The sequence below is a fragment of the Perognathus longimembris genome, chromosome 22, assembly GCF_023159225.1.
Source record: "Perognathus longimembris pacificus isolate PPM17 chromosome 22, ASM2315922v1, whole genome shotgun sequence".
Taxonomy (NCBI): domain Eukaryota; kingdom Metazoa; phylum Chordata; class Mammalia; order Rodentia; family Heteromyidae; genus Perognathus; species Perognathus longimembris.
The window spans coordinates 28,259,955-28,287,287 of NC_063182.1; the positions used below are offsets into that span (position 1 = coordinate 28,259,955).

The 27,333-nt window shown below is 33.8% G+C and overlaps 1 long non-coding RNA gene across 1 annotated transcript; it reads right to left on the bottom strand.

Annotated features, from left to right (window-relative positions):
• Positions 1-395: 395 nt before the first annotated feature.
• Positions 396-27,333, bottom strand: LOC125340067. The gene is made up of 4 exons (XR_007208678.1): positions 27,323-27,333; positions 24,536-24,538; positions 13,136-13,142; positions 396-521 (listed from the first exon to the last, which is right to left on the bottom strand). It is a non-coding gene; the product is annotated as an uncharacterized LOC125340067 (long non-coding RNA).

A 27,333-nucleotide genomic window follows, 5' to 3' on the forward strand; every position in this document is an offset into this window, starting at 1 on the left:
GATTATAAGACAAAAAATATATTCCTACCCATATGTCTGTTTTTCTTTAAAAAATATTTCTACGTAGTGGATACACAGAGGGGTTACAGATGCATCCATCAGGTACAACCAGTACAATTCTTTTTGAAATATTTTCCCTTTCCATCCTTCTCTCCCAATCTTTCCCTCCTGTCCCCACTCATAAACTATCCAGTTCATTTTCTATGTAGTGTCCAGTGAATGTCACTGTTGTGTTTGTTCATCCTTAACTCACTTTTTTTGGTATTTTTTATTGGCAAAGTAATACACAGTGTGGTTACATACATAATGCAGTGAATACATTTCTTATCAAACTTTTTAGCCCCTCCTTTGTTTTTCTCCCACCTTCTCCCCTCCCCAGATCTCCCCACTCCCAAATGTACAGTTGGTGTATAGCATATTGTCTTGTAAGTATTGCTGTTGCATTAGTTTGCCTTTTACCCTTCCTCCATTATGGTGTTCCCCTTCTCTAGTTCCCATAAACATACATACAATGTGCCCTCCTTTAGCCTCCCAGATGCAAACAAATACAAATACAGAAAGAAATGAGGACAAAACAAAAAAACAGCAACAATGGCATCTAAAGAGTGTCTCCTGTTTCCTTTTTTTTTTTTTCTTAGTTCATTTCATAAAATACTGTTTTATGTGATCATCTGTCCATTCCTATTGAGCCGACTCCTATGCTCAGCCTCCTTTGCTCTCTGTATGTTAACGATTAGGGTCCTATATAATTGATCATATCCTGGTTTTATTTATTTGTTTTGACCATTCACTATGTTTATTTGTAGATTTAGTGGCACATTCCAGTTTATCACAAATGAGGGAAACCATGCAGCCTATGTTTCTTTGGTTCTGGCTTACTTTGCTTAATATAATATTTTCCAAGTCTTTCCCTTCTTTGCAGATAGTACAATATCTTTCTTTCTGATGGATAAGTATAATTAGACTCTGTGTGTGTGTGTGTGTGTGTATACACACACCATGTTTTGTTGATCCATTCGTCCACTGAGGGATATATGAGTTGACTTCAAATATTGGTTATGGTAAACAATGTTACAATAAACATAGTTGTGCTGGTGGCTTTTGCTTGGACTGTTTGCCATCCACTGGATAAATGCCCAGGAATGGAATTGCTGTTTCATAGGGGAGCTCTATGTTTAGTCTTTTAAGGAACCTCCATACTGCTTTCTAGAGTGTCTGAACAAGTTTACACTCCTACCCACAGTGTAATAGGGTTGCCTTTTGGACACATCCCTGCCATCATTTGTTATTGTTAGTTTTCCTGATAATGGCCATTCTAACTGCTGTGAGGTGGAATCTCAATGCAGTTTTGATATGAATTTCTTTTATGGCCAGAGATGTTGAACACTTCTTGTGTGTGTATTAGCCATTCTTTTTCCTTCCTCTGAGAAGTCTCTCTTTATGTGTTTAGCCCATTTATTGATTGAGATGTTGAGCTGTTGAGAGTTTTTTCTCTTGGGGGGGTTAATTTTTGAGCTCTAAGTATATTTTGAATATGAGGTCTTTGTCTATTGTGTAACTAGTGAAGATTGTCTTCCAGTCTGTGGGCTTTCTATTTATCTTACTAGCTACATTCTTTCCTAAGCCGAAGTTCTTCAGTTTTATATAATCCCATGTGTCCAGACTTTCTTTGATTTTTTGTGATTCTCAATCTCTGTTTAGGAAGTTTCGCCCCATGCCTGGAAGGCATAGGGTGGCACTACCTCTTTCTGTAATATTTTCACAGTATCTGTCCTTACATTGAGGTCTTTGATTCATTTAGAGTTGATTCTGGTACAAGATGATATATGGATATATCTAGTTTCAGTTTTCTGAATGTAGATAGACAATTTTGTCAATGCCATGTGTTGCAGAGACTGTCTTCCTCCAACCTGTATTTTTGGCTCCCTTATCAAATATTAGATGGCTATATGTTTGCTGGCTTATTTCTGGATCTGCTATTCTGATCCATTGGTTCATATGCCTATTTTTGTGCTAGTACCAAGTGGTTTTTATTACTACGACTTTGTGATAAACTTTGAAGTTGGGTATCAATATTCCTCCAGCGCTGTTGTTCCTGCTAAGATTGTTTTTACTCTTCTGGGTCTTTATTATTTCATATGAGTTTTTGGATTGAGTTCTCTATTTCTTTGAAGAAAGTTGTTGGGATTTTGGTGGGTTTTGCAATGAAGTTGTATATTGATCTAGGAAAAAGCACTGTTTTTACTATGTTAATTCTTCCCAACCAGGAGCAGAGATGTTTTGCCATTTGCTTGGGGCTACTTAAATTTCTTTTTTCAAAGTGTTAAAGTTTTCACAGTAGAGGTCACTTACAGCTTTGGTTAAGTTAATTCCTAAGTAATTTTTTAAGGCTGTTACAAATGAAGCTTCTTTCCTGATTTCAGTATCACTCTTCTCATTGTTGACTTACAGGAAGGCTACTGGTTTTTGTTGTTGATTTTATGACCAACTACTTTGCCAAAGTTTCAAATCAATGTATTGTCTTGTGAGTCTTGCTGTTGCTTTGGTTTGCCCTTTGTCCTTTGTTTCACCATTCTGATGTTGCCCTTCCCTTACCTAATTCAGAAAAAAATGTATATACAATAACTAGGGTACCACAATCAAACAGAGTGACAATAGGGGATAAATTATAGGAAAGAAAAAATGAAAGAAAAAAGAAATATTTTCATGTAATGTGTTAAAATCAACAACAACAATGAAAAGCCTATTGTTTCCATATCTTGGAGTTCATTTCCCTTAGGTTCATCTTATATGATCATATGTATATGACTATTGAGTTATTGAGATCCTCTGCTAGGACTATATGAAACATATACTAATTATTACTAATGAGGGAAACCATGGAATCTATGTTCCTTTGTCTGGCTCACTTCACTTAATATGATTTTTTCTAAGTCTTTCCATATCCTTATGAATGGGGCGATGTCCTTCTTTCTAATGGGAGCATAGAATAGCTTGGGTGAGGAATCCATAGGAATCAAATTCCATCCATATGTTTCTCTTGATTTATTGTTCTTGCTAGGAATTCTGGCACTGTGGTGAAGAGGAGAGGAGACAGTGGGCATCCTTGTCTTCCTCTTGATCTTAGAAAGAATTGTTTTAACTTTTCCCCACTAAGTATAATGCTGGCTGTAGTTTCATCACAAATAGCCTATGTTATATTGAGAAATGTTCCATGGATTCCTACCTTTTCCAGAACTTGTACCATAAAGGGGTGTTGAATCTTGTCAAATGATTTTTCTGTATCTTTGAGATAATCATGTGTTTCTTTTCCTAGCTTCAGTTGATGAATTACATTAATTGACTTGCATATATAAAATCAGATTTGCAACCTTGGAATGTATCCCGTTTGATTGTAATGTATGATATTTATTATTTATCTATCTATCTATCTATCTATCTATCTATCTATTTATTTATGTATCTATTTATTTATTTATTTATTTATCCATCTATCTATCTATCTATCTATCTATCTATCTATCTATCTATTTATTTATTTATTTATTGGTTAGCTGTTGAATTCTGTTGGCCAGAATTTTGTTGGGGAGTTTTGCATGAACATTCATCAAATTGGGTTTATAGTTCTCTTTCTTTGGTGGATCTCTATCTGGTGTTGGGATGAGCATTATGCTGGCTTCATAGACTGAGTTTGGTAGTGATCTTTCCTTTTCTATTTCATTGAAGGGTTTCATGAGTATGGAAGTGAGTTCTCCTTTTAAGACCTTATAGAACTTAGCTGTGAATCCATCTGGTAGCTATATCTGTGTCTATCTCACATATATGTGTGGATAGACAGATATTAAGTTCCTTTGGGGAAATTAAATAAATTCATTTTTAGGTTGACAATGCTGGTATGTGAAATTTTCTTTCAAAGTATTTACTTTTTGAGAAGCACAGGAAATCTTGATCTCCATTGAAATGAGTTTAGCAAATTGCACTGCCTCAAAGTTCTACCTGATAAAACAAGGAATCTACCATGCACATAAAATATTTAACATAGAATCCAATTTCTTAAGAGTCAATCCATTGAATTTGTGCTGTTCTCTATAATGTAATCTCTTAAATTCTCTTCTCTGGTGAAGTTCTGCATTATTGCATGTGCTTTGAATATCAAACAGTTCACTTGAATAATTGGGTTCTTTTAAAGCATAACAAATGCTTATATTTATTTACCTTGTTATCTTACAAAGAATCACTATATTTAAGTTGCCTTTTTATAAAGGCTGGTTTTCCTTTTGCAAAGTTTTCAATAATTATATCAGCTCTGAACCTTTGTTTTGTATTCTTAAAGGACATATATGTATTTCTCCACCAATTACCTCACCATCGATTTCCATTTAAGTATCACAGCTCCTGTATTGACTTTGCTTTGGGAATAGTGAAATGTTTATTTAGATCATTTTCATTTTCAATTTATTCTTATTCTAAGTGATTCTAAGAAGGAAGTCAATGTTTTAGATACACAGAATATGGAGTTAGAAAATCATGAAATTTTGCTTTATATATTAAAGGATATTTAGTCTTTGTATAACGAACCTTCCATCATTATATACTTATAGGTTTAAAATAATGTATTGTGTTATATGCAAATTCAGTATAGTTTTCTGGCATTATTTTAGTTCTCTATAAGAAATACATCAATTGATGTCCAAAGTAATTTTTGTTTGAAAATTTTGGGCCAGTATTGAAACTTGAACTTTTTACCTCAGATTCTCTGTTGGCTTTTTCACTCACAGCTAATACTACAAAATTGAGCCATGACTCCTATTCTGTATTGTTGATGTTTATTTGGAAATAAGAACTTCTCAGATTGGTCTTCACTGGTTGGCTTTAAATTTGAGATCCCATACCTCAGCTTCCTGAGAACTGGGAATATAGATATGAGATGCCAGTTCCTGGCTTTCTACTTGGTTCCTGAGAACTGGGAATGTAGATATGAGATACCAGCTCCTGGCTTTCTACTTGGTTTGGAACTACAAGGTATCCAAAATGATTCACCAAAAGTTTTTGGCCATGTTATATTGAAAACTAGTTAGATTCAATATGTCTACTACTTTTTCAAATTTGCATCACATATATAGAAAGATTCAGTAATTTTACTATAGCTACTCCCATATTAAATAAAAATAACAATTACAATTTCTTGCACAAGTATTGCTAACTTTTTTACTTTTATTTTTATAATTAGAATTCTGCAGGCTCTCTTGGCTGTTATTTTAGATACAATTATTATGTTTTTTTACAGTGTTTGTGTGCAGCTGATGGAGAGGAATGAATATAATTTAGCATCATCACTTTAAATGGTATAAAGAAGTGGCATAGGAAAGAAGGAGTTCAAGAAAAGAGGAAGGGAAAAGATTGAGAATGAAGAAAGAATAAAGGGAAGGAGAAGGAAGAAAGGAAAAACAGAAGGGAATAAAGATACAGAATCACCGCATCATTTCAGATTTACTGGTGGTTAATTGGAGATGAGAGTCTCAAGTACTTTCTTGTCCAAGCTGGCTTTGAATCATGATCCTCAGATCTCAGCCTCCTGAGTGGCTAGGTTTACAATCATGAGCCACTGGCACCAGGCTTATATTTGTTATTTAGCATGACATAAATTCTAATGTCTTTTCTGATATCAAGAGAATGTTTCTTAGGGATAAAATTTAAGAAATACAATGTATTATTCATGTTACTTGACTTTGGATATTTGATTCATCACCATTGATTCCAAAATTACTGATATACGAGTAAGGATCTTTACAAAATTATGAAAGCTTCCACACCCCACAAGCCTTATGGAATTTTCAGGTGGTCTTTGTATAAAAAAGAACAAAACCATCTCATTTGCAATATCATGACTAGAATTAGAGATTATCAACTGAGCTTTGATGGTTCACGCATGTAATCCTAGCTACTCAGGAGGTTGAGCACTTGAGGATCACAGTTCAAAACCAGCCAAGGCAGGAAAGTCTGTGAGCCTCCTCCCTCAAATTAACCACTAGAAAACTAGAAGTAGAGTTACGATTCAAAGTGGTAGCATGATAGCCTTCAGCAGGAAACCTCAGTGACAGTACCCATGCCCAAGTTCACAACTCACGACTGGAAAAAAAAGAACTAGAGATTATTGTATTAAAAATAATAAGCCAAGCTCAGCACCAGTGGCTCACATCTATAATCTTAGCTACCCTGGAGGGCGAGATCTGAGGATCTTGATTCAAAGCCAGCCCAGACAATAAAGTCTCTGAGACTCTTGCCTACAATTAACCACCCCAAATCTGGACGTGGAAGAATGACTCAAGTGGAGTCACTAGTTTTGAGCAAAAAGAATGCTCAGAGATAGGCTTAGGCTCTGAGTTCAAACCAAGAATCAAGACACACACACACACACACACACACACACACACACACACACACACACACACCACAAATAAGCCAGACTCAGAAAGACAAATATTGCAGTCTACATGTATTTGGAATTGATAGCCTCAAAAGCATTGAAATAGAAGAGTTTGCATTTCACCTGATTTTTAGATGTTGAAAAATATCATGAGCATGAGGTAACAAGGGAAGGGCAAGGAAGGGTACATGTGATTGAACTATATTATACTCTCTCACAAAATGTCACAACAAAATGCATTACTTGTTAAAAATTTTTAAACTAATGAACAAAAGATAAAAATTATTTACTATACATGTTTACATACATACTTAAACAACCACTGTGCTCAGTGGTATGCTTCTCTTATTAATACATTTTCCTTATTATGAAATAAAGGAAATAAAGAAGGCAAACTATTTGTTCGAATTTGGTTTTCATTTATATTTAAATCTGCCAATGAATCTTGGCACAACAGAATTCTGAAGTAGAATGAACTATTGCAGGTTCAGTAATGTGTCAGGAATCAAGACTATACAAAGTTACATACTCCCCTGAACAATGTTTTATATACTTTAAATTAGCGACAAGTTATCTAACAATCTTTTTTTTTCCTACAACTAGAATACAATCCACATGATACTACAGAGAGTCCATGGAGGAATTTTGTTTTCCATATGTAGTGTGTTGACATCTTATTTCTTTTCTTTAGGTTCTGCTGACTGTGATGGAGGCTGGTAAGCTATCCACTGAAGAAGATTGATTCCTGTTGGTCTATTTAAGTAAATCAGTGGTACTGATTTTTCTATGTTTGCTGGTAAAGGATCACAGAAATTACAGAAACATATTGAAGGCAAAAATTTTAAGAGCTTTGTTTTGTAGGTTAGGTTGCTAAGCAGATGTTTGGAAATGGAAGATCGTTATAAAGTATCTAGTTTGAGATACTGTCCTTAATTATCGGGCAGCATTATTGTAATCCTATTATTGCAAGGGAACAGTGAAGCTCAAGATTGAGATCAAGGAGAGAGAAGATGCTGTTGGCTTGAGATAGAAGAAGAGGCACTAAGGCCAGGAATGTATGTGGTCTCTAAAACTTGGTGGGGAGAAAGGAAAGGAATAATTCACTAGCATGTCTTTACTACACAATGCAGTTCTCTGTCCTTTTACTTTTGGCAATACAACTACTTCAGACTTTTTACTTCAAAAACTAAGATACTTCTAAATTTATGTCAGTGGCACTGAGATTGAGCCTAGACCTCAAGCTTTCTGACAGGTGGAAAGACTTGATCAGGGCCATCCTTGGGTTACATTAAACCTACATATGCCACTCAGGTGACTGGGACCACAGACATGTACCATAATGCTTCATTAGTTGAAGTGGAGTTGCCATTAGCTTTTTTTTTCAAGAGGCAATTCTTCCAGTTTCTGCTTCTAGAATACTTAGGATTACAGACATACACCACCAAACACAGACCATGTTGTATTGTTTTTAGCTAAAAGAAATTCAGTAGAAGACTCAATATACAAATGTGTGATCTGGCTTCAAATACATTACATAAACAATTTCAAAAGCCTTCATCTTTCTATGGCAAGTCACTTTTTAAAATCTGCTAACAGACTTCTTAGGGATTAAGATACATGGTATATGATGTTCAAAATAAATTACTTCTTATTGTTATAAATGCTGAAGACATCATTATGAGTAGTGAAATAATTTTTTTTCAATAAAAATCTTGAATTCTGAAATCCTATAATGTCTTATGAACAATCTTGATATTAATGACATTTTCTAAATGCCTGGTGAATTTAAATTTTCCAAATGCCAAAAATGTTTAAAATACCCCCAGTTATATGGATTTTTTATTTCTTTTAAGTAACTCATGATTTCTAATGGTGACAGATTCTGAACTGTGTGTCTAGAAGCACAAAATAAAATTTTAATAAAAATATGCTGTTTTAAGTTCATTCAATAATTTGGGTCATTTGAAATAACCTCTACAGAAATTCAGAATGTGTGTAGAGTAGATTTACAACATGTTTGGATTGTTGCTTTAATTGGCCTTACTGTATTATGAAAGCACATTAAAATATATTTTCAGAATAAAATGTTCATTTTCACATTTCCCTGATATATAATACACAGTCATATTTAAAATATTTTCTTGGTTCTAAAAGTAAGTATCCACCAAGTCTATATCTAGCTCACGCCTGTAACCCTAGCTACTTGGGAAGCTGAGATTTGAGGATCATACTTCAAAGTCAGCCCAGCCAGCACAGATACTTGTGAAATATCTATTTCTAAATTACTAGGTAATGTCATAAAGTGCTAAATCCAAATAGATCTGTTGCATTATAGGGTGACTACTGATAACAACCACTTACTATATATATTTTTAAAGGATAAAACATTTTTAAGCTTTATGATTAAGAAATGTTTAATCTGATAGACACTATGTACCAAATATATTTCACTCTAAAAATATTTTCAATTATGTTTTGTTGTGTCACTTAACCATAAACTTGAAAATCTTCAAAATTAAATATTTTCTTCAAAGCAACATGTATTACAATTCACAGGTTTAATATACAATTATATATAAAATTTAGGGCTTTTGTAAATTGCGATTAAGTATTGAAGGATTATGAAATGTACTGCTTGTTGGTATTTTTCTTATGCTTGTAGCAACATAAAAGAATTGCTATGACATCTGCCCCCTGGAATATCTTCTAGTATTATGCATGTGAGTTTGTTCCTTAAATGCCCTCTTGAGTTTTAACACAGCAGTGATTACCAGGGATTAAAAACCTAAACAATAGTTTCATTATAGAAAAGAGGAACTTTATACAAATTTTAGAATTATTCTGAACCAAATGGGATATAATGCAGTCACCAAACTCACAAAACTATACATGAAAATTTCTACAGGAGTGAACCACATTTATTTGAGCAAAACTTTACTGTATTATACTTTAAAGTAAAATGTTAAAAAGGTAGATGTAATTTACCATTTGTCATTGACAATTCAGATATCTTAATGACTATTCAACACTGTATGCATTAAGTAAACTGTACTGGTCTTTCAAGAGTATTGACATCTAACGATAGCTTTTTTTTATATGCTATAAAAATTTTCAGTTCTTACAGGAAATGTATCAGTTGAGAGATTTGTTGATGAATTATTTCTTCATTACCTTATACAAAAGTAGTTTTTATGAAGAAGATACATGCAATTTTAAAGGAAAAAATGGTGACTACTGAGTTACTTTATTTTTTCATTAACCAGCAAAAAGCCAGAAGTAGCTGGTCACAGGGGACTTACCTCTGTAATCCTATCTACCGAGGAAGCTGAAATCTGGGGATCAAGATTTGAAGCTAGTATGCAAGAAAAGTCCATGAGACTCAGCTCCAATTAACCACCAAAAAGGTGGAAGTAGAACTCTGGTTTAAGTGGTAGAGTCTTGAGCAGTCTTGAGCAGAAAAAGGAGAGAGAGAGAGGAGAGAGAGAGAGAAAGAATGAGAGAGACAGAGAGAGAGAGACAGAGAGAGAGAGAGAGAGAAACAAAGCAGAACTTGTTGGGTAGTGCTGATAGTAGTCTAACATTAAAATGGCGGGGCGGGGGGACCATTACAGAAAGCAAAGATTGGGCTGATGAGCTTTGGGGTAGAAATGAGGGCTCACATGAGAACTGGAAAGAAGACCATCTATTTCAGCAAACAACTACCTGATTTTGTATAATCATGACAGGGACACACCTTGAATTTAGAGGCTCATGTTCCAACATGTCTTTCTTTTTCATGGATGGTACTCTAAAACTTGGATCAGGTATCCTGGAAATTTTCTAGATAATAAGAAATGTATTCACTGCCTTATGTATGAAACTGTAACTCCTCTGTACATTGCTTTGGCAATAAATAAATGAAAATCAGAGATGGACTCTGTGAGCATTTCTGTGTGGGCTAACTGTGATTTTCCAGATCTCACATCCCCTTGTATAACTAGGAGTAGGTTCTGCTGCCCAGCTTAATTTGTCTGAATTCTGCCCATATCTTGAGACTTTTGTGTCAGATTGTAATTAAAATCAATGGTCGAATTAATTTGAGAAGGAAACACAAAGCTTTCTCACTTCACATTTGATCAAATAACACATGCTCAGTGAAATGGTCTAAGTACTTACTGTCTTTAGAATACTACAATTTTTTAATCATTCTCTGTGAATCCGCTTCATTTCTTTATGTGACAATGAAACACCTCTATCTGTTATTTCTTCAAGGACACCTAGTATGCAGAAGAATTATAAGAAAATGACCCAATGTTGAAAACTGATTCAAAATTCAAAGACTTACATGTAACTCTTACCAGTATACTTCAGATTCTGTCATTCCCTTAAGCATTTTGTCAAGTTATTTAGTAATTAGTTCTATGTTTTATTATGTCCTCAATGTAACAATTAAATATAAGAAGACAATATTCTTTTACCTGATTTTATTTCTAGGACTGCTTCTAAGTCTAAAGACTGTGGTATAAGTAATGGGGGAACTTTTGCTAAGAGCCACGGCTGAGAGCACTGGCCCGCAAAGACTGAGTTGGAAGAGGCTTTGTGTCATGTCTATAGGGTGAGATATGAGCTATAAATATCTCACATATCTTTGTCTTCTAGAAGTTCTCTGTCAACCCCATACAGTTGTAGCAAAACAGGAATGCTTTCTCTCGTCTCAGTATTAGTGTCTCAATGATTTAAAATTAAATCTCGTAAGATTATAATCATTTTAAATTGGTGCCATATTTGAGAATAATACGTGAGTTTTTCAAATAATAGAAGATCAATCTCTAATGCAATATGGGTTACTGAGGACTGGGAATATAAAGGGGTGGGAGGAGGGTGGAATAAGGGAGTCTACCTATGGCAATGCATGCTTTGTGTGTGATACATGTACAGCAAAACCATGGGGAATTCCATTCATGTGTACAATGAACTTGTGTTTATAAAAATATGCTTAACTCTAGATAAGTTACCACAAAGTTCCAAATAAAAATCATATGCACGCAAATACACACACCATAAAGATTGACTTGAAATGGAACACAATTTATCATTAAAAATTGTTTAGAGGGCTGGGGATATGGCCTAGTGGCAAGAGTGCTTGCCTCGTATACATGAGGCCCTGGGTTCGATTCCCCAGCACCACATATACAGAAAATGGCCAGAAGTGGCGCTGTGGCTCAAGTGGCAGAGTGCTAGCCTTGAGCAAGAAGAAGCCAGGGTCAGTGCTCAGGCCCTGAGACCAAGCCCCAGGACGGGCCAAAAAAAAAAAAAAAATTGTTTAGAGTTTGTGAAGTATAATTACATTTGAGAAAGAAAAACAAATGTGACATACAGTTTAGGCACAGTATATGAGTAGCTAGAATTCAGATAAACCTATTCTGTTTCTTGCTGGATTGGCAATTGGAACAATTGCCCTAAAAACATCTGCCAAATTTGAAATTGATCTCAGAATATCTAATTTGGATACTCAGAAATACTGTAAAATTTATCTTAATCAACTGGAAAATTAAAATAAATGAAATTTAAAATTATATTGCTCTTTAGTTTTTTTTATCACCTTCTCTCAAATTCCATTTGCCAGCTCTGTCTTTTGTTGCCAACAGAAAATCCATTCTGTTTGAAACTATGCAATTTGCAGATGGAAATGGAATCTACTTTTTTTCTGCTTCTATGGAATTAAAATAGGAAGGAATAATGGACCCTATTCACAAGCTCTGGGCCCTGATTAAAATAGGACCACCTCAATGGGAGCTCTGCCATACCTGGCTTCTTTGTCTCAGTTCTGCTTGACTGCGAATTGGCTCTGTGTTGTCTTCCTGCTTATGGAGCTTGTTTTCCTTGGTGTTTAATGAATAAGCATCTGATTGTCCGTGTCTTTGCTTTATTAAAAGAAGCCTGCACCCCTTTGGATAGCCAGAAGAGAAAAAGAAGATTGTACTGAGCAAAGGCTGGGAGGAAACTTGGTACCTTTAATGGGTAAATAATGCACCTTATTTTTATATCATGCAAGCTTTGAAAAAGAGACTAAGTGTATATAATTGAAAAATGAATTCAGGTTACTCAGACAATACATTTTATGAGATTTTCTTCACTGAAATGTGTGCTGAAGCAAAAATGGATCTAATTATGGTATGAGTTCCAAGACAAGAATATAAGAGTACAAAAACAAGTATACAAATTGCAATGGCATATATCTATGAACTCAAGCTGTCCTTTTTTGTTTTGTTCTGTTTTTACTTAATTCATTGTTTTAACTTAATTCATGGTGTATTGCTGTTTTTTTTTTGTGTTTTTTTTTGCCAGTCCTGGGGCTTGGACTCAGGGCCTGAGCACTGTCCCTGGCTTCTTCCCACTCAAGGCCAGCATAGCACTCTACCTCTTGAGCTACAGCTCCATTTCCGGCTTTTTCTATATATGTGGTGCTGAGGAATCGAACCCAGGGCTTCATGTATATGAGGTAAGCACTCTTGCCACTAGGCCATATCCCCAGCCTTGCTGTTTCTTATTACTTGATAAAACCATGTTGGCAATTGTTTGTATGGCTCTGTACGAAAGAATTTATTTTCCATGCTTCTAGAACTGTTGTAATCTTTTAAGATTTTTTTTTTTTTTTTTGCCAGTCTGGGGCTTGAACTCAGGGTCTGAGTAATGTCCTAGCTTCTTTTTTTTTTGCTCGGCTAGCACTCTACCACTTGAGCCACAGCGCCACTTCCGGCCTTTTCTGTATATGTGGTGCTGAGGCATCCAACCCAGGCCTTTAGGTATATGAGGCAAGTACTATTGCCACTAGGCCATATTCCTTGCCCATCTTTTAAGATAAAGCTCTTAACTTTACAAGAAGGATGCAGAGTGTTTGTCCCAGGTGTTATTTAGTAGAGTGATGTTTATCCTCCAAGTATTTGAGTAATTTCTGCAGTATCCTTTGTTGTTAAGGACTAATTTGATTCTGCTGTGGTCAGACAGACTACAAGGGATAATGTTACGACTCTTGTATTTGCTAAGTCTCTTTGTGTGAATTATGATATGATCTGTTTTTGAGTATGTTCCCTGGGCTGCTGAGAAGAGTGCATATTGAGTCGTTGTTGGGTGGAATACTCTGTATAATATGTCTATTAGTTCTACTTGGGATATGGTGTCACTTAGATCCAAAGCATTGTTGCTTATCTTCTATGTGATTAATCTGTCTCTTGGGGAAAGTGGAACACTAAAGCCTCCCACTACTATTGTATTTGTGTCTACCTTGTTCTGCAGTTCTGAAAGAATTTGTTTGATACATCAAGAAACTGCCAAGATATCCAATCATAAATAACTGTTTCAAGAGCCTATACTCACCAAAGAAGGAAAACTTCAGAGAAATGGGTAAAATTTTACAGAAATGCAAAATACCCAAACTGAACAAGGAAGATATAAATCAATTAAATAAACCAATAACTTACAACAAGATACAAGAAGCAATCAAAAGTCTTCCTATAAGGAAAATCCCAGGCCCAGATGGATTCACCACAGAATTCTATAAAACTTTTAAGGAGGAGCTAGTACCAATACTCAATCTCTTCCATGAAAGAGAAGCAGAGGGAGAAATCCCAAACTCATTCTATGAAGCTAATATCATACTCATTCCAAACCAGGCAAGGACCCAACAAAGAAAGAGGATTACAGACCAATCTCACTTAAGAACACAGATACAAAACTCCTCAGTAATATTAGCTAACAGAATCTAGAAACAAATTTAAAAAATCATACATCATGACCAAGTAGGCTTCATTCTACCGATGCAAGGCTGGTTTAAGATACACAAATCAATAAATGTAATTCACCACATTAACAAAGTGAACACCAAGAATCACATCATTATCTCAGTTGATGCCCCCAAAGCCTTGACCAAATACAACACCCATTCATGTCAAAAGCCCTGGAGAAAATAGGAATAGAAGGAATATTCTTTAGCACAATAAAAGTCATAGGTGACAGATCAACTGCTAAAATCATACTAAATGGTGAAAAACTATTTCTCCTAAAATCAGGACCAAGAAAAGGATGCTCACTCTCTCTGCTTCTATTCAACATAGTTCTTGAATCCCTAGACATAGCAATAAGACAAGGAAAGTATATTAAAGGGGTCCACACAAGGAAAGAAGAAATCAAACTATCCCTATTTGAAGATGACATGATCTTATACCTGAAAGACCAAAAAAGCTACACTCCAAAAATCCTAGAACTAAAAAACATTTTGGCAAAGTATAAGGATACCAAATTAATCCACAAAAATCAGCAGCCTTTCTGTATACCAACAATATACTAGCAGAAAATGAAATCATGGGAATAATACCATTCTCAATAGCTTAAAAAAAGAATAAAATAACTAGGGATTAACCTAACTAAAGATGTAAAAGATCTATTTAATGAAAACTATAAAAACATAAAAAGAGAAATCAAAGAGGACACAGGGAAATGGAAAGACTTTCCATGCTCACGGATAGGTAGAAATCAATATAGTGAAAATATTCATATTGCCAAAGATGTTACACAAATTCAACACAATCACCATAAAAAGGGTTGTAGGTTGGGGAGAGGGAAGGAGAGAGAAAAAAAGAGGAAGAGGTAATGAGTATGACAAGAAATGTATATGTATTCACTACCTTAAATATGTAATTGTAACCCCTCTATACATCATCTTGACAATAAATAAAGAACCATAAACAGTACAATAAAAAACTTCTGCTTCCAGTTCAATGAGCATAATTTTATATGCTCTTACACATATAAATATTCAACCCTTGAAATCCTCTCCTAAGATATCTTCCTTTGTTCTCACTGTGTGAATACTTAATTCATCATGTCCAGATGTAATTATTTGTGTTTTACTATCCATTGTAGACTTTTAGGCACATTCTAATTATTGAAAATGAAGGAAATGATGCAGCCTCTATTTCTTTGCGTCTGGCTTACTGCACTTGGTATAATTTTTTAAGTCTTTCCATTTCCTTATGAATGGTCATTCTTTCTGATGGAAGCTTAGAATACCTTTGCATATAAGCACCACATTTTCTTGATCCATTCGTCAAGGTCTCACTAACTTTTCCTCTTCTGGTCTCAATACTGTCCTCTTCCTATGTCTGCATCCAAAATATTTGGCACTGTAGATATGAGCCACTAGTCCATTCTTAAAGTCTTTGAATGAATACATAAATGACTGTATAAAGGTTATTCAGTGATTGAACTATATTTACTAGTGACAAATTAGATCACATAAAGAAAATTTTGAAAACGGATGCCTCTTCTTTCTGTTTCAATAGAGTAGTGATCCTGGTGGCCTTTCAAATGTGATGAACTTAGATGGACTGAAGACTGAGAAACTAGGGTATTACCCTGTTTGGGCTTCTCTTAAATATCAGATTGCACCAAGAAATTTTCCCTTACTCTACACATGTTCTAGAGTACATTCATTCTTTCTATAACAGGCCAGTTTTTAATATGGAGTAGAAGGCTACTTAATGTCCAAAACTCTCTTTGTACCACCTGTTCTTCAAAATCCTATTTTCGATTTATTAACAATGCTGAGCTGAGTTGTTTTATTATGGAGGACAGTAAACTCCTCCTTTTTATTGGCAAGCATTGTGTATGTCATCATTCCTCACGCTATTTAATGGTTGACATAAATAGAAACTTTTGAATTAATAATTATGTGTAAAAATGAAGCAGATTAAGCAATTTAGAAGATATTTTGTTGCTCTCCAAAGGAATGGATATACATCTGCCTTCTCTTCCTTGTTGAGGAAAAAAGGACGTTCTTTGATCAGTGAGTAATGAGTCCAGCAGTTGCTGGGAATAGGGGTTTGAGACTGTCCTTCTCAGACAACATTAGGATTAGGTTGAGATTAGACTGACTATATTTAGATTCATTTTTGTAGCACACAGTATTTGGAGCTACACTTCCTTACAATGCTTTGAGGAAAAAAATGAAAATGAACATTAAAAATCTTTAACTGTATCTCCAGTTTAAGAATATATATCCAATTCTCCTGGCATTGCTGGCATACTCCATAAGCAGAAACAGCAATACTTTCTGTCCCTCTAGGATACTTGTGATGTTTATCTAGTGATAATCCTTATGTACACATACCATAAGTACATAATTTCTTTCTGATGTTTTTAACTTACAATTTCAGTAGGATTATTGGCTGAAACAGATTGTGCCAACCTTTTGCGCTATGTATCCTGATTATGTTGTTTATAAATAAAGTTTATATCTAGCCCTCAGCTCAATAATCAGATGTTCAGTCATAAAATTCTGAAATGAGGACCACTTAAAGTAGAATTATAAAATAACAGTGGTAATTCAACTTCAAATAAAAGTGAAAGAAATCTCTTGAAATATAAAATTAGTATAAGACAATAATTTCGATTCTGCTTTTCTTATTAATGTTTTCCATAATGTTTCCCATATACAACAGTGATAATCTAAATTAAACACGAAAGGGGAAATGAAGGTTATTGGAAGAGAAGCATTTTGAGAACAGGAATAAGAGGATTATATCACTGTCTTCTAATCATGCTGTAAAGGAGAAGAAAAATGTAAATAACATTTTCATAAACTTCTACTCATATCCTTGTAGAGAATTAAATCTGATCAAGAAGTGGAAATAATATAAAGGATTGAGAAAATAAAATGAATATTTAGTGTCAGTTTGGAGGACTTAATAGAAACTCATGGCTTCTGATTCAAATAAGCTTTCTGATATTTAGAATATCACTGCCAAATTGTACATAAGATAAAAAGGAGCAGCTTCAATTTTGACAGCTTAAGGTAAGAAGAAAGCTCAGAACATTTGTGTAAATGGAATGATACAGTGGAATAATACACTGAAAGAAAATATGGACTTGGGTATGCTTATCCACAGAATGTCTTATTTGAGTAAATTATATGTTATGTTCAAATATACATCGATAGGAAGAATGAGAGGAAAATCAATTTAGTTAGATTACACAAAAATATATCAAATAAGATAAGAAACAAGAAAAAGTGGTTTGTTATGTGCAAGAAACAACTAACAAAAATGTGTTTATAAAATGCATTAAAAAGGTGGGAGTGTAGCTCAGTGGTTGGGTGTGTGCTCACCATGTACAAGGCCCTGAGTTCAATCCCTAACACTGCAAAACAATAAAATGCATAGAAAAAAACATTTAAAACTAATCGTATTATTTACACCTGAATTGTACCAACAAGTTTCATGACAATTACATTATTAAGGGGTAGCTAACATCATGGCTTATTTTACATCTCCAAGTCTGCTTCTCTTCAGCCACTCTTATTGCATTTTCCTTTGTGAACAAAACTGTGGGTAACTCCAAAAATTGCTTTTTTAAAGAAGCTCATGAGTGGTTCCTAAAGAAAATAGAGGTAAAATAAGTTATTTTGAAGATAGGAAAACATGAGCTTTTTATTTGTGCATTCTCGGAATATATTCACTTGCAAATGAAAGCTCAAGGTTTAGCTTGAACTCAGGCCACAAGTGCTGTCCCTGAGCTCCTTTGCTCTGGGCTAGCACTCTGCCACTTTGAGCCACAGCTTCACTTCCGGTTGTTGAGTGGTGAATTGCAGATAAGAGTCTCAAGGGGACTTTTCTGCCTGGGCTGGCGTTGAACCATGATCCTCAGATCTCTGCCTCCTGAACAGCTAGGATTACAGGCCTGAGCCCGCCATCAGCAGTATTTTTTAAATAATGCTTTAAGTGATTTTGATAGAATATTATTCTGGATGAATTATTTTGTGACTCTCTTATTGCAGATATAAAAATTTCATTTACAATTATTTGCTGTTTTTACTCTTCACGTGGAATACCAAATGTATTACATGGTACTGATAATTTACTTAAAAATTAACTTCTATTTACACTTAACCAGTAAACAGACACAGCCTTGTTGGTATGGAATCTGAATAATGTAGCTAGGTTTCCACAAATACTTCAGTAAACTGTTGTTAAAGAAAGTAGTTAATTATTGTAATCATTTCTCATAAATGAAACAGTGAGTTTGCCCTTTAAGCACATACTGCTACGACTATTTAACACAGTCCCACAAACATGGGAAATTTGATTTCTTAAATGGTTTCAATTTAGCAAGTTTGCCTTAGCAAATATCTTCAGATTATTTTACTTTCATACGGATATTTACAATTGTACTGTGGTTTTGTATCATTTTACAGAGCAAATCTAAATAATTTCAACTATTCTCTTTGACATGATCATTACATATTTTTATGAATATTCAATACAAAAATTGTATATCTTACTCATCACTTTACTCATACACACTACGAGTTTTATTCCAAAAAATACACATATATATACATACATGTAGACAAATATATGCCCACTGATTTTATTGATTAAATTATATATATATATATATTAATAGGTATGTTCTCATTTTTAGATTGTCTTTTTGGACTTTAAGTTCAATAACATTATATAATGAAATCAAATAGAAAGCAAACAAAATACCTAATGTAATATTCTGAACGGTCTTGCATCATTAATATTAATGCCTAATTCAATTTTATATATATATATTATGTGTGTGTATGTATATATGCATTGACCTTGATGAAGTAAAGTGCATTCGTTCATTGTAGATGTTAACTTCTAGCCACACAGGGATTTAACACAGAATGAAATAGGAAAGCAAATGTGTCCTGTGACTGGTTTTGAAAATAAAGCTTTTTCTTAAACTGTCTTGTACCAACACAGTGGAGTTTTCCATGTTTGTTGTTGCATTTGCTATGTTCTTTACTTTATTTAAGACTTGAAGAAACTGTTTTTTCATTTCTTTATTGTTAAAATGATGTATAGAGGAGTTACAGTCATTAATTTATTCTTTAAGCTGAAAACATGTATTTTTATGTGGTATGTCTTGGTGTATGTGTGTATGTATGTATGTATGTATGTATGTATGTATGTATATATGTATGTATGTATATTCTAGATCATCTAAACTGAGGTATGTGATGTGTGTATATTACTTAAAATAATTATTGTTTTTCTATGTTTTTATAATTTTTATAATTATAATTTTTCTATGTTGAGAGTAGTTAAAATATAGTAAGTAATGGTCATGTAGACAACATATGTGGCCACTGAAAATACAAACGAACTCTTGAACTTGTTCCTTGTGCTAACCAATCTCTTCTTGTTTTTTGCCAAAATCTCCCAGTACCCCATTGACATTCCCACCTCCAGCTTCTGTCAACTACTATTCTGATTCGTTTCTTTAAGTTTGTTTATTCCTTATATAAATGAGATTAGTAGCATTTGTCTTTTGTACACAGTATATTTTACTTTTACTTACTAGAAAAAATACACAATAAAAATTTTAAATATATAACATAAACAATATCATTATATAATGATAAAAATTGAGCAATGGATATAACTATAAATACATAGTCACATATATTATAACTGACAAATATAAGATACGATGAATGATTCTTGTTTACATTATGTGAAAACATAATGGTAAATCTAAAAGATATTCTTGGAGTCATACAACTTACCAACATTGAATAAGGAATGAACAGAAAACATAAGCAGACAAATAATGACTGAGGATAGGATAATGAACCATCAGTGAAGAGTGTGCCATCAAATTCTAGAGATTGGTGATTTTATGGTCAAATGTTATAAAACATTCAAAAAACTCTTACAATGCTCTTCAGACTATTCTAAAATATTGAATATGAAGGAATTCTAAATTTATTCAGTGAAACCTAAAATACACTATACTGATACCAGAAACACCACAAATAAAATACCAACCTGAGGAACACAGGTTTAATTACTACTAGACTTAGGAAAATAAGTGATAAGTATCCTCTTTAAATACTACCAAACTAAACTCAACAGCAACGTAAAACAATCAGGTGTGATTCATCCCAGGATTGAAGCATAAATTAACCTTTGCAAATCAATAAATGCTATAAACTACATTAACAGAAAACAACACAAAACCTGTTATAATTTCAAGAGATGCAGAAGTAGCATTCAATAAAATTAAACATCCATTCCTGATAATATTTTCCAATAAGTTACAGAAGGAAGGTGCACTGTCCAACATAATATAGATTATTTATAGAAACCCTATGGGCAGGATTATACTAAGTGAGAATAAGCTTTTCCTTTAAGATCTGAAACAAAACAAAGTTGCTCACTTTACCACTTATATTCAACACAGTGCTGAAATCCCAACCAGAATAATGACGCCAGAGAAAGAACTTCATCAGAAAGGAGGATGCTAAATGGTTACTATTTGCAGAAAACACTTTAGGGCAGGGGTGTGGCTCAAAAAGTATAGTTTGCATAGAAAACATAACTTTATAGATAGTAAAATGCTAAATCCTCGCCAAAATTTGTTGGGATAACTGAAAGTCTACAGTAACATTTCAGTGCATAACATCAGCATCAAACTCACGGCGTTTGTAAACGACTCCAAAAGACTTACAAAACCATTTGGTGTAAACCAACTGAACAACTCATCTGGGGAGAGAGCGGAAGGGGGAAAATGAGGGAGGAGGTAACAAATTGTACAAGAAATGTACCCACTGCCTTACATATGAAACTGTAACCCCTCTGTATATCACTTTAACAATAAATAAGTAATTATTCAGAAAAAAAGAAGCCTGAGTTCAAAGCTCAGCACTACCAAAACATTACTACTTTTCAAAATTAAAAAAAATCTTCTTGTACATAAACAAATTTAATTTGCAACAAATGTGATCTTAAATGTACCTCATAACCTGAAGTTAGGAGAATATTTGAAGAAAAACATTAAAAAAATGTTTTACAGGAATGGTGAAAAGAAATAGAAAGAAAGGAAACTAACAAACTCATACAGTTTGCATTGCATCCAAGGAATACCCATAAAAGGAAAAAATATGGAGAGATAACCTAATAACTTAAAGAAAATATTTCAAGACATACTTTTGAAAGGAGAAAAATATTCAAATATATGATGAACTCAGTAGTACAAGTAAAAAGCAGGCTTTACTATTTATTATAACAAAGTTTGGGCCAAAAAATATTATACAGGTTTACATTTTAATTGTATACCAATAAAGGTTTGGATCCTAGGCTCCATTATATATTTTGTTATATTAAATAAAATTTATATCCCTATAAGAAAATATAATACAAATAGAAATATTTTAATCCTCTGTATCTATTGATTCAGAACAATCAGGAATCTGTAGATTTCTGCATTATCTTATGTACTTTATATCATTTTTCCATGTTTCATGTATAATTTGAATTAGAAATTCATAATCTATGTATTGGTCAAGTTATTCTATTAGCAATGCTCACATTAATAATACCCTTTGCTATTCCAGTTGTGAAGATATCTTTTTCCATCTACTAATAAACTTGGAATTTTCTCTACTTACATTGTACATAGCAATTTGTTTTAAGGGCAGAATTCTCAGATTTTTTTTCCTCTGCATAGGTAATACTTTGTTATGATCATGATTTGCACACTTTGCTGATTAGTGATTCTTTCATATAGCTGTGTTCCACTTTATGTTGCTGTGGAAAAGGTATTAAGGATTTGGCTTTTGCATTCACTCACTTTAATAACAATACATATGGCATGTTATTACCATGGAATGTAAGCTCAGGTAAGACAAGAGAATTTTACAAATGTTCTAGAATATTCTGTAGCATATTAAACTTTGTGTATAATGTTTCAGCAAACTGTTCATTGCTTCCACTTCCAGTAGTCTACTTAGCATTGCCCTCCATGGAAAAACTGTTCGTTTATCTTTGTATGCACTCTTACAATACCTACCTGGGCTGGGGATGTAGCTCAGTGGTAAATTGCTTGCCTGTTATGTCTGAGGCTCTAGATTGATTCCCAGCAGGCGGTGGGAGGGCCAAGCAAGCAAATAAATTCTCTCTATATAAAGATGACATTGAAGCCAGGTGCTGGTGGCTAACACCTGTAATCCTAGACTGCGAGATAAGGAGCCTGGTTCAAAGCCAGCTCAGGCATATAATTTGTAAGAGATTTAGGGTTTTTCCTATTTATTTAGATGTTCTAGATCTTAGTAATTTTATTATACAAATGTGAACATGACTCACTTTAAGAAACATAGTATGTTCTTTACTAAGTAAAAAGCAGGTATGAAAATGAAGCACATATACTTATGGGATGAATCTCACAATGCATAAAGGACAAAGAGATTGCTGGATTACTCATGAAGATGTTCTAGGGCAGAGAACAGCTTCTGGGCACCAAATGTCAAGTTAAATGGGGGTTATTTTCAGACTACCATCAATTTTAAGTGATGAATTTTCATTATTAAATATATTAGCTAAATAATTAACTAAACAGTTAAAATGAGTCAATTGTATATGAATGATAAACATGTGATAAGATGTAGTAATTTGATTAATTGGGCATCCATAATGGTGTAATTATAGACTTCATCTTCTCTTTTAGCAATTTCTATTGGGTTTGATACACTTTTAAATATAACATACCTATTTTCATTTTCTTCGTTAATGACCTCTCTGCTGTATTGTTGTATAGTAGTTACTCACTGTTTTGTTATTTTCAATAACAAATGCTGTTTCTTTTATAAAGGGGGATTTTCAAAGGACATTCATTATTAGTCTTTGTGAAGCACACACCCATCACCCTTGGAAAATTTACAATTGGAAGGACATTGAGTCTCAACTCTAAATCATTAATGCTGCAATGTGGGCCTTCTGTTTATGACATGTGTCTATTATCGGGGGGGGGTGTATGTGTGTGTGTGTGTGAGTTTTAAAGGAACTTAAAATCTATAAAATATGTTTTTACAATATTAAAAATAGTTGGATCTTTGTTCCTATTTATTTTTGGCTCTGAATTTATAAATAGATGAGACACACTTGCCTCATTAAGAACTTATTACCCCTCTATCTTCAAGAGCTCCACAGAATATACAGTATTGGTATGTCTGTATAAATACAACCAGGTGTACATGCTCAACTGTGTTAGAACATGGGGAAAAAAGGTTACATTTGAGCTCCTAAAACTGTGTCGTGAGCTTTTAAGTTTCAACATAAGCCACAAATGAAATTCACAGAGGGAATAAGATAGTGCAGTTACTGAAATTAGAATGTTTATCAAAACAAATTGCATTTTCTTATTTTTGTTCACTGAGTTTAAGTGTTAATGAGATACTCCTTTTCAAATTATATCCACAAAGGCATATATTAGATAAGACCATGTTATCTAGGATAAAGAAAAATAACGGAATTGCTGGTTTTACACTTAATAATGTGGAACAGAGATGTAGGTCAATGGAGAAAAATAAGATTTAAGATATTCCTATTGCTTACATAAAATGATAGTTTATTCAAAGAAATAATCAACATTGTGCACACTTGGAAAAATTATTTGTTTTTATTTCAAATGTCAACTGAACTGCAAATGCTGACATTTTGAATAAAGGAAAGGAAAGATGAAAATGAGCTTGAAATGCTTATCACATATCTTAGACAAAGTTTAATGTATTTCCAAGTATTCTAGTTTAATGTATTATTTCCATTAAGAGTGAGTGACTGGAGTTCTCTTCAGGAATCTATTAACTGTACCTATATCTTAAAGAGTTTCCTGTATACTTCCCTCTTGTCATTTGGAAGTTTCAGATCTGATATTAATTTTTTGTCCCATGTTGAGTTGAATTTTGTGCAAGATCAGAATTTGCTAGTATATTCTATTTTTAAAATACTTATGGTAAAGAAATGCATTCACAAATTAAATTCACTTATCTCTATGATCTGATCATAAACTTTCCTAAAATCCTAGAATTATGTTAGTAGCTTTCTGGTTTTTCTCACTCTTATTAGTAGCAACCTCATGGATTCTCTGACAAATGAGTAAGGACAGTATTGACAACTGTAGAACATACTCTTCTGAAATTTAAAGGTCCAGTAACAGATGTGATGTAGTAATACAGCCTTCATTTTCAAATGCACATAAGGAAAATAGTCAGAATTCAGGACCCAAGGGAAATTTACTGCTGTGATTACATCTTGCAACAAGCTTAGCTTGATGTATTTGAGAGATTCAATCGTACTATTAAGAAGTCCATTTTAGCTTATTTAAGTGTATCCATGATTGATAACAAAAAAAAAGAAAACTAGAAAAAAGGGATACCGATGAATAAGCAAGAAATGCTGCTCCTACGTGAAACACAGCCTGTGTGTGTGTTTGTGTGTGTGTATGTATGTGTTTGTGTGTGTATCTTCCTCTGGTGTTTGCACTTAATTTTTATCATCGTTCTTAGCACAATAGGCCTTATTTTACAGTGTGTGATCTGACATTGGGAAGAATCTGATAGATCTATATCTATAAATTTATCAGATTCTTCATTCAGAAACAAGCATATTTAACTAAATCATTGGTTTTTATTCTCCAACCAAAATCTCCTTGTTTACCTATGCCAGAAACTTCCATCCAACTGCTAAATTGTAGTGTTTTTTTGTTGTTCCAGGATTAGCAATAATCCCAATAATTTGGAACCGTTTGCACATTTCTTTTCTTCAATATGACGTCACCTTGTACTTCATGTCTCTTTAGAGATTATATAGAATTAAGTAAAGACAGGCATTTTATTTCTGACTCAAAGAAATATTGGCTTCTGCATGCCTCCAAAAGGAATTAGTTAGATGTAAAAGTTGAGTAGAGGTATTGCAAGCCCCAAAAGGGCTCAAATTTACATGTTAAAATTTAACTCCAATTCAAGTACAGCTCTATATTAATGATTCAGGCACACACATTCTCCTTTGTCTTTCACCTTCAAGTCCATTCATTCTCTTAGATTCTTCCACGTCCTTGACACGTCAGATGGGCATGATTTGGGAAACTTTCTATATATAATTTTTTTTCTCTGAAAAAAGATTTTACAGTTCTCCCTTTCAGATATGATGAGATTATAATGTTTTTATGTCTTACACAGTATTGAGTAGTGCCATTTTAAAACATGTGGGCTTCTCCTTATGATATATAAATATTTTTTTGGTCAGTCGTGGGGCTTGAACTCTGGGCCTGGGCACTGTCCATGAGCTCTTCAGCTCAAGGCTAGCGCTCTACCACTTTGAGCCGCATTGCCACTCCAGGCTTCACCTTACGAGAAAATGGCCAAACCAGATCCACACAGGATGCTCATAGTAAAGGTAAGCTAGTGTCTCCCAGCAATAAAACCCTTTCTGCAGCAGGATTCTTACAGCCTATACCATTACTGATATCACTTCGTCATCATCATCTTGGTTTCCAGAATAGATTCTATCTGAATTTCTGAAAAGTAAGAGAAAGAATCAATCCCCAACACATAAACAGTACTAGCTAAAACACTGTCTGCGTTTTTTCATGTGAGCAGCATTTTCTTGCTTTTCACCAGTATCCCCGTTTTCTAGCCTTTTTGTTTTTTGTCATCAATCTTTGTTTCTGAAGCAATCTTTGTATTTTTTGTGCCAGAGTAATCTCCACTTTTTTCTTCTGCTGTGCTTTATGTCATGATTCATGGTGTTCAATTTCTTGGATGTGTGTGTGTGTGTGTGTGTGTGTGTGTGTGTGTGTGTGTGTGTATTGGTATTAAGGAAATAGTGCTGTGTATCCCCAACCCCCCAACTTCCTGCTGTGGTCTTTCTGGCTTGGGTCACTCAAATAAAAGATTGGAGAAGGGAGAATGCACCCAACATTTACATCTTATATTTCCACTTTAGCCCACATAGGAGTGAGTTTATATTCAGCTGTGTTTTGAAGGAAAAAGAAATAAAGATATGGTTTAAGCATACTATCCTAACCCATGCTCATACTGAATTGCATCAGAACCTTTAGAGTGACATAAGGAAAAGTCAATATTTGCTAAGCCATGAAGAAAGTTGATATTTACAACTTAGCTATTGATCTCTAAGTGTATTCATCAGTCAGAGCCCTAAAGGAGTGAAAGAATGATTTGGGTAGATCATAAATCCCTATATCCATCTGGTCCTCACCCTCAAGGATACACATAAATAAGCTAAGATGGACTTCTTAATAGTACTGTTGAATCTCTCAAATGCATCAGCCTAAATTTGTTGCAAGATGACGAATACTTAGGGATAAATACTTTGGAAAAAAATACATGATTTGCAATATTTTTAAAGTTAGAAGAAAGTACTCAAAGCAGTATTACCACTGAATTACCCATATAAATATTAATATAAAATAGCATGATGTTTCACTGAATGATGGAACATGACATAGCATAAGGAAAGGCTATTGGAACAAGTTGCAAAATTAATATCTTCAGGGAAACTTGCATTTTCAAAGGTCAAAAAATAGAACTGAGATTACCAAATAAAATCATCTTCTGCCAAGAATCCACATATGACTTCCTTAGGCTGATGCTTAGCACTCTTGTACAATAAAATAAACAAAATCTGATTTAATATTCATAGCAAAGATGAAATAAAACTAGAAGTCTAATTTTTAGTGGCCTTGGTAAAATAAGGTGAAACCCTGAGCCCAATTACTTTTATAAACAGCAGAAATGCACATGAATTTCTAACTTTTATTAATATCTAATATTTTTGCCCTCCAAATATGCATATTTATAAAAAATGACAACATGTGAAATGTAAAGTACAATCACATGCAAAGTTCCCCAAGATATTCTAATTTCAAAGCTCCATATTTACTATCCCCTTTTAACCCAGTATGGGTTTTTTTTGTATTTTGAGGAGAAATATGTTACTTAGTTTCTTAATTAAACTTTACAAGGACAGGATAAATGAGCGTGGTCTGTGCATCTGGCTTCTCACATTCTTATTAAAGTGTGCATACTCAGTTTCACT